The following is an 8,493-nucleotide window of genomic DNA, read 5'->3' as shown; positions in this document are numbered from 1 at the left end:
CATCTAACATATTTTATAGCAACTCTTGATATACATTATATAAATATATATTATAAATATATGACATACAAATATATACATTATATATACATACATATATAAATATATATTATATATAATATTAATATATGTTAATATATAACATATGTAACACATATATATGTTAGATGCACCTATGTTACTTTGGAGGTCCACCAAAAACTTAGATGTTTCCCATAAAATATCTGAAAATTTTTAAGTAAATTTTCATTTAAATCTTTCAAAAATAAATAGAATGTCAAATTTCTTTTTCTTTTTTTTTAATTTTTATTTTTTGCCTGCGTTGGGTCTTTGTTGCTGCGCGTGGGCTTTCTCTGGTTGTGGCGAGCAGGGGCTACTCTTGGTTGCGGTGCACGGGCTTCTCATTGCGGTGGCTTCTCTTGTTGTGGAGCACGGGCTCTAGGCGCACGGGCTTCAGTAGTTGCAGCACGCGGGCTCAGTAGTTGTGGCACGTGAGCTCTAGAGCGCAGGCTCAGTAGTTGTGTTGCACGGGCCCAGCTGCTCCGCGGCATGTGGGATCCTCCCAGACCAGGGATCGAACACGTGTCCACTACATTGGCAGGAGGATTCTTAACCACTGAGCCACCGGGGAAGCCCTCATACTTCATATATATATGTGATCTATAGTAACAGATGTATACTTACAGTTGACCCTCCACATCCTCGAATTCAACTGCACATCGTGTAGCACTGCAATATTTACTGTTAAAAAAAAAATCCGCATATAAGTAGACCTGTGCAATTCAAACCCCTGTTGTTCAAGGGTCAACTATATAGTCAAAGAAATAAAGACTTTTGAAAAATAATACTTCAAGAAGAAATGCTAAATTCATTGAGCTATTGGTGTCAATATTTCAATACAAGGATGCAAAATTTATAATGTAGTTAAGCATACAGACTCAAAAATCAGGTAAAACTGATTCTCATTTCCTTCCAATCTCTTGCTAACTATGTGACCTTGGGCAAGTTACTTCACTTCTTTGAGCTTCAGTTTTCTTACCTGCAAAGTAAGAATAATAATAGCACCTATGTCAGAGGGTTGATGGGAAGATTAAGTGAGCTAATTCATATACAAATTTTTAAACTGTCTGGCATGTGGTAGGTGTTTAATGACTGTTTTGAGATTTTGTTATTATTTCTACTAGAATGTAAGTGGCAGTTCCCTTCTCATTGTCTTCTCTGTTGGATTCCTATTGCCTAATATAGGGAGTACTCGATAAATATTTGTTGGGTGGATTAATTTATGTGACAGCTATATGAAGGTCTAGGGCAGCTGTTTATTGATTGTGCCACTGCTTCTAATCACACTTGGCAGCTGCACAAGTAACTCAAGGTGAATTTTTTTATAGTAGCTTTATTGAGTTATAATTCCCTCATTTAAAGTGTACAGTTGGTTTTTAGTATATTCACAGAGATGAGCAACCATCACCACAGTCAATTTCAGAACATAATTATCACTCCAAAAAGAAACTCCATACCCATTAACAGTCACTCCCCATTAACTCACAACCCCTTCCACTACCACCCCGCAGCCCAAAGGTACCACCAATCTACTTTCTGCCTTTATGAATTTGCCTGTTCTGGACATTTCTTAAAAATAGACTCATACAACAAGTGGTCCTTTGTGACTGGCTTCTCTCATTTAGCACAATGTGTTTTCAAGGTTCATCCATGTTGTAGCATGTATCAGTACTTCATTCATTTTCATGGCTGAATAATATTCCATTATATGGATATGCCACATTTTGTTTATCCATTCATTGGTTGATGGACATTGTGGTTGTTTCTACTTTTTAGCTATTATGAATAAGGCTGTTATGAACATTCACATACAAGTTTTCGTGTGGACATGTTTTTATTTCTCTTGGGTACACACGTAAGAGTGGATCTGCTGGGTCAGGTGGTAATTCTCTGTTTAACTTTTTGAGGAAATGCCAGACTACTTTCCACAGAAGCTGCACCATTTTACATTCTACCAGCAGTGCATGTGTTCCAATTTCTCCACTTCCTTGTGAACACGTTATTATTATCTCTCTTTCGATTATACCCATCCTAATGGAAGTGGTATCTTGTTGTGGTTTTGATTTGCATTTCCCTAATGACTAATTATGTTGACCATCTTTTTATGTGCTTATTGGCCATTTGTATACCTTCTTTGTAGAAATGTGCATTCAGATCTTTTGCCCTGCCCATTTTTAATTGGGTTACTTGTCTTTTTATTATTGAGTTGTCAGAGTTGTTTAGATATTCTGGATACAAGTCCCTTATCAGACATACAGTTTGCAAACATTTTCTCCTACTCCATTCTGTGGTTTGTATTTTCATTACCTTTGATTCACAAAAATTTGTAATTTTGATGTAGTCCACTTACCAATTTTTTTCTTTGGTTGTTTGTATTTTTGGTGTTGTATTTAAGAAATATTGCGTGATTCAAGATCTTGAAGATGTACACCTGTGTTTCCTAAGAGTTCTATAGATTAGCTCTTACATTTGGGTCTTTGATCTATTTTGAGTTAATTTTGTATATAGCGTGAGTTAGGGGTCCAAACTCATTCTTTTGTATGTGCATAGCCAATTGTTTGAGCACCATTTGTTGAAAATACTCTTCCTTCTTCATTGAATTGTCTTGGCACATTTAGTGAAAATAAGTCAAACATAAATGTAAGGGTTTATTTCTAGATTCTGAATTCTATTCCATTGATGTATATGTCTACACTTATGTCAATACCACACTGATCACTGTAGCTTTGTAGTAAGTTTTGAAATTGAGAAGTGTGTGTCCTCCAACTGTGTTCTTTTTCCAGATTGTTTTGACTATTCTGGGTCCCTTGCATTTCCATATGAATTTTAGGATCATGATGTCAATTTTTGCAAAGAAGCCAGCTGGGATTTTGATAGGGATTATGTTGAATCTATAGATCAGTTAGGGTAGCACTGATATCTTAACAGTATTGTCTTCTGAGTCATGAATATGGGATTTCTTTCCATTTACTTGTGTCTTCTTTGATTTCTTTCAATAACGTTTTGTGCTTTTCAGTGTACAAGTCATGTACTTCCTTGGATTAAATTTGTTCCTAACTATTCTTTTTGATGTTAGTGGAATCAATGGAATTGTTTTGTTAATTTCATTTTTAGATTGTTCATTGCTAGTGTATTGAAACACAACTGATTTTTGTATATTGGTCGGGCAACTTTGCTGAACTCCTTTATTAGCTCTAATATTTATTTTGTAAATTCTTTAGGGTTTTCTACATACAAGATCAAGCCATCTGCAAATAAAGTTTTACTTCTTCCTTTCCAACCTGGATGCCTTTTATTTCTTTTTCTGGCCTAATTGCCCTGGCAAGAACTTCTAGAACAATGTTGAATAGAAGTGGTGAGAGCAGACATCTTTGACCTGTTCCTGATTTTAGGAGGAAAGCTTTCAGTATTTCACTATTAAGTATGATGTTAGCTGTGGGGTTTTTATAGATACCCTTTATCAGGTTGAGGGAAAAGGTGAAATTTATTTGAAACTGGAAGACCATCACCAATGATGAAACTCTCAGGCCCAGTTGTATTTTCTCTCTTCTAGTTTGGTATAATTCTTCTGTTTCATATTCTCCAAACAGGGGGAGAAGGCCTTACAAGGCAGACCTATACCTTATTCTGGGTTTCAAATTGGGAATGTTTCGTTTCAGAGGAAAGTGCTTTAAAATACAGCCTACTGAGAATTGTACAGATACTTAATAATTAATTTGTAAAACATAAGATAGCAGGCTTTCTTTGAGCTATGACTTTATTTAGTTTGGTGAAATTTGGGTTCTGCCAGTACATCTCATCTTTTCCTTAATCTCCTTGATGGGAGCATGGGAATGGGGGGAGAGCATGGAGGACTCTATTATGCATGATACCTAGAAAAGTAGTGGCATGTATGACAAGACCTCCTGGGTTCAAATCCTTGCTCTGCCACTTACACATTTGGCAAGTTATGTGATCTGTATGTGTCTCAGTTTCCTCATTTGAAAAATGGGGATCATAAAAACAATAATGATGATGATAATAATAATACCTACCTTATATGCTTGTTGTGAGGAATAAATGAGTTATTGTGTATAAAATTACTTAGAACAGTTCCTGAAACTATAGTGAATTCTATTTACATACTTGCAATTAGGCTGAGGTGTTCAGAAACAAAAACATAGGTTTAAAGAGCCAGATAAATCCAAGTTAAAATCCTTCCTCAACTGTTTTGCCAGCTATGTGGCCTCTGACAAATTACTTCATCTCTCTGAGCCTTGGTTTTCTCATTCCGAATAGGAAACAGAACTTACATTACAGGGCTATTGGAAGGAACAAATTAGATAATTCCTGTGAAATACCTAGCACAAAATAATTGTTGAGCAAATTGCAACTACTACACTGCTTTACTTATATATTCCTATTTTAAGGCCAGTGAGATCCTATCACTGAACTTCTCATGCTCATTTAATAGTTCAGGCCGGGGATGGCAAAAGCAAATTCTATAGGGGGCTTTAGGTTTAAAAAAATTGTTTCTAAAATTACAAAAGTAACATATACTTGTAAAAAAATTCAAACTTTCAAAAGTATATAGTGAAAAGTAAAAATCTGTTTTCATACCCATTCCCCCACCCGTTTCACTTCCCCTCTCACAGATAACAATACCAACAATTTGGTGTATATCCGTCCAGACCTTCTTCTATGTATATACATACATATGAATATATACATAAGAACACATACATGCACATGTATATATTTCTACATAAATGATACCTTACTATGTATATTATTCTATGACTTTCTAATTTTACTCATCAGTATGCCTTTTTTTTTTTTAAACATCTTTATTGGAGTATAATTGCTTTACAATGTTGTGTTGGTTTCTGCTGTATAACAAAGTGAATCAGCTGTAAGTATACATATATCCCCATAGCCCCTCCCTCTTGCGCCTCCCTCCCATCCTCCCTATCCCACCCCTCTAGGTCATCACAGAGCATCGAGCTGATCTCCCAGTGCTATGCGGCTGCTTCCCACTAGCTATCTATTTTACATTTGGTAGTGTATATATATATCAATGCTACTCTCTCACTTCATCCCAGCTTCCCCATCCCCCCTGTGTCCTCAAGTCCGTTCTCTAAGACTGTGTCTTTATTCATGCCCTGCCATAGGTTCATAAGTACCGTTTTTTAGATTCCATACATGTGCGTTAGCATACGGTATTTGTTCTTCTCTTTCTGACTTACTTCACCCTGTATGACATACTGACAGACAGTATGCCTTTGACATCTTTCCATTTGAGTACATAAAGATCTACCTCATTCTTTTTAATGGCTACTCAGTCATCTATAGGATGGATGTGTCAGTGGTTTACTTTAAAAAATCTTCCATCGTTGCTCTCAGGATAGCAGCATGAGTATCCAATTGCAGGGTGCTTTTTTCTCAAAGCCTATATTTAACAATGTAGCATGTAAATGTGCAGTTTAAGGAAAATTCATAGTTTGCATAGATGATGAGTGTTTTGTTGAATTCTCAGTTGTAGGGACAGAATGGAAAGCTAAGCATTTGGACAGAAAGGAATTTCTTTAGATAAGTCAGAAGGAAAAAACAAGTCACTCAAAATATTACCAGCTTTTGAATTTTTTTTTTCCTGGCGTGTTCTAATATTGAGAGACTAAATGAAAAAGAAGACCGGAGTGGCAAATCAGTAAGTTCAAAAAAGACCTTGGGACGCTTACTAGATACAAAAGTTACTGTTGATCTGGTGGATAAAACACTGAAATAACTATAATAATTAACCTTTTGTATTGAGAAGTTACCATAATAATTACTCTTTCGGATAAGAACCTAGCCCAAATAATTGAGAAATGACAAAAAGTGATAGCCACGTATTCAAAATAATTACATTTACATAAATAAATCCATAAAGGAGAAATTAAAATTAATATTTCCAGAATAAGCAGAATACATTGTGTCAATTTTCAACAGCCCCAATCTGTCTACGTGCTGCTGATGGAGGTGTCAGAATTCTGGGCAAGTATTCACAAAGTTCCGAAGTGTCATAGCACTGAAGCAATGTGGTTATAAGAGAAGAAGATGTGTACAGATGGAATCATGGAAATGTCACTCATTGTAATATCTGAGCAGGAGGTTGTAATCAAAGCAGTTAGCAATTAGAAAGTACAAGGCCCTAACTCCCACAGAATTTTTGGTACAAGCAGCTCTGACAGCACACAGAACTGTTGTAAGATACTTTGTGAGAAAGCTTTGTCAGTGGTAATGCCTGACTTAATGACATCTGGAAACAGCTGTTTTTCTCCAAAAGACAGCAATATGTCGAAGCCTGCCAAATACAGATAATAAGGTGCTTACCTATCATTAACAAAACTATGCTTTCCTCATTGACAGAAAAGATTTGTTCACATTGCGAGAAGAGTACATTACAGAACTAGTGAACAGCTATTGAAAAGTATCATATGGATGGCTGCAAAGCAGTGATTCCCAGCTCTAGATTTGCCACCCTCTAGGGTGTCTACAATTATCCTGAGGATCACCATGAGCCTTTAGAAAATGTCTCAAAACAAAATTAAATATGAGGCACTTTAATTTTAAAAAATTATATGCCATACAGCATTTTCAGGAAAGAGGGGAGATGGTATAAAATCAAGCTAACAATAGCAATGTGATAAACTCCCACAAGGTTGGGAGCTAATGATGGTAAGACTGGTATATTTTACAGATTTAGCGGTAGTTTTTATGAATTCAGAACATTGTACCAAGGCACATCATCAAACTGTTATAAGCAAATGCATGTGTTTTCTATATTTTTCACACAAATAGTCATCCATGAATTCTGTCTCCAAGCTTTGGATAATTTTTGTACTTAAGCATTTCCTGAATGTCTAAAAAACATATTCCAGTGCTAGCAACAAAATCATTCATTCATTGAAGAAATGTTTATTGAGAGCATGCTATACGCCAGGTACTAATATGCACATTGCCTGATAGAAAGTTTGTATCAGCCATGTATAGCAGTGTCTGTTTTCCTAAGCTCTTCTGATAGCATATTAGAAAATATCTTTAGCAATATATTAGTAAAAATAGTATCTTATTGTAGTTTGCCATTTCTTTGAATATTAGTAAGATTGGACACTTTTTCATGTGACCATCTGTATGGTCATTTGACCTTTTGAATAATCTGCTCACAGCCTATGTCCACTTTTCTACTTGTCTTTTTATTATTGATTTGTAAAGGCTCTTTACATATTACCATGCCATCTATCTGACCTTATTGTCTTTGAGTAGGAGCTTCCAGAAACAACCAAATTTGCTCAGTAACTATCAGAGTTGAAGTCAGCTAATGCTGTCAAATATTTTTATAAGGTCTATGAATATCCTGGAGTCATTGTGATTATGTTCACTTCTCCTGTTTCTGCATTTAATCTAATTTTATGTACACTAAACCAGGTTATGCCATAGCTAAACAGATTCCAGGAGTGTCCAACAAGCAATATTGTTCAGTAGTCAATAAAGAAGAAATTGGACTATAATCTTGCCAGTGATTTAAAACAAAACAAAACAAAACAAAAAACTAAAAGATGTTACTATAGTTGCCACCATCAGCTTGCTCATCATTCTTGAAGTTGGCATTAATAGTAGCATCTTTGGAATATTTCAACACATTTTTAGTGCTGTGTATATTTAGAAAGGACTTCACTGCCAACTAAGGCACACTCTATCACACTGCTTTAAAAAAATCTTAGCAGGCATACACAATTAGGTCCTGGAGGTTTGCGGATTTGAGAGCAATACTGACCTTTTCACCAGAAATGGCAGAAGCTAATTTGAGGCAATACCAGAGCTGCTCAGTAACTTGAGCCATCATCCTCGATGACAGATATGTATTAAAATTTCCATAGAATTCTTTTCTCTCTGTGATTCAGAGTCAATAAATATTTGCTGAGTCTTAATAGGTGCCAGGTGCTTTTACATACAATCTTTCTTCTGATCCTCACCACCAATCTATTATATCAGTATCCTCATTTTCATATGAGGAAATTGTAACTCAGAGAGGTTACATGATTTGTTCATGGTCACATCGTAGCTATTAAGTGGCAGAGATGGAACTTGAAGCCAGATTTTCCAAGTCTAAGTCTAGTGTTCTTCTGATGGTGACGCAACTGCCCTCCTCAGCAAGACTGGATGGGACATGTGAATGCCCCAGGCAGGCTTATGTACTGGTGCCTCTTCAATATTTTTAAAATGTGTGCTCAACATTTATTTAATGAGAGTAGGGAGAGACTGCGATCCTCTTAATAAAATTGTATACCTTTTTCATTACGTTCAAAATAGAGAATTTACCACATATACTTGTCACAATAACAGCTGCCATTTATTGAGCACTTACCATGCATCAGGGATGAACCACTTCACATGGATTATCTCCTATAATCC

General features: G+C 35.8%; 1 long non-coding RNA gene across 1 annotated transcript in view; it reads right to left on the bottom strand.

The window, feature by feature from the left end:
- Positions 1 to 233: 233 nt before the first annotated feature.
- LOC132357670 (uncharacterized) overlaps positions 234 to 8,493 on the bottom strand; it is a 28,732-nt gene continuing 20,472 nt past the window's right edge. Inside the window, exons 2-3 of the long non-coding RNA XR_009500257.1 lie at positions 685 to 741; positions 234 to 589 (exon numbers count right to left, since the gene is read on the bottom strand). This is a non-coding gene — a long non-coding RNA (uncharacterized LOC132357670). The remainder of the gene's footprint in view (positions 590 to 684; positions 742 to 8,493) is intronic.

Source organism: Balaenoptera ricei, chromosome X (assembly GCF_028023285.1).
Source record: "Balaenoptera ricei isolate mBalRic1 chromosome X, mBalRic1.hap2, whole genome shotgun sequence".
NCBI classification, from domain to species: Eukaryota; Metazoa; Chordata; class Mammalia; order Artiodactyla; family Balaenopteridae; genus Balaenoptera; species Balaenoptera ricei.
Note: the sequence above shows the minus strand (reverse complement) of the source record. Positions and strands in the feature narration are given on the sequence as shown.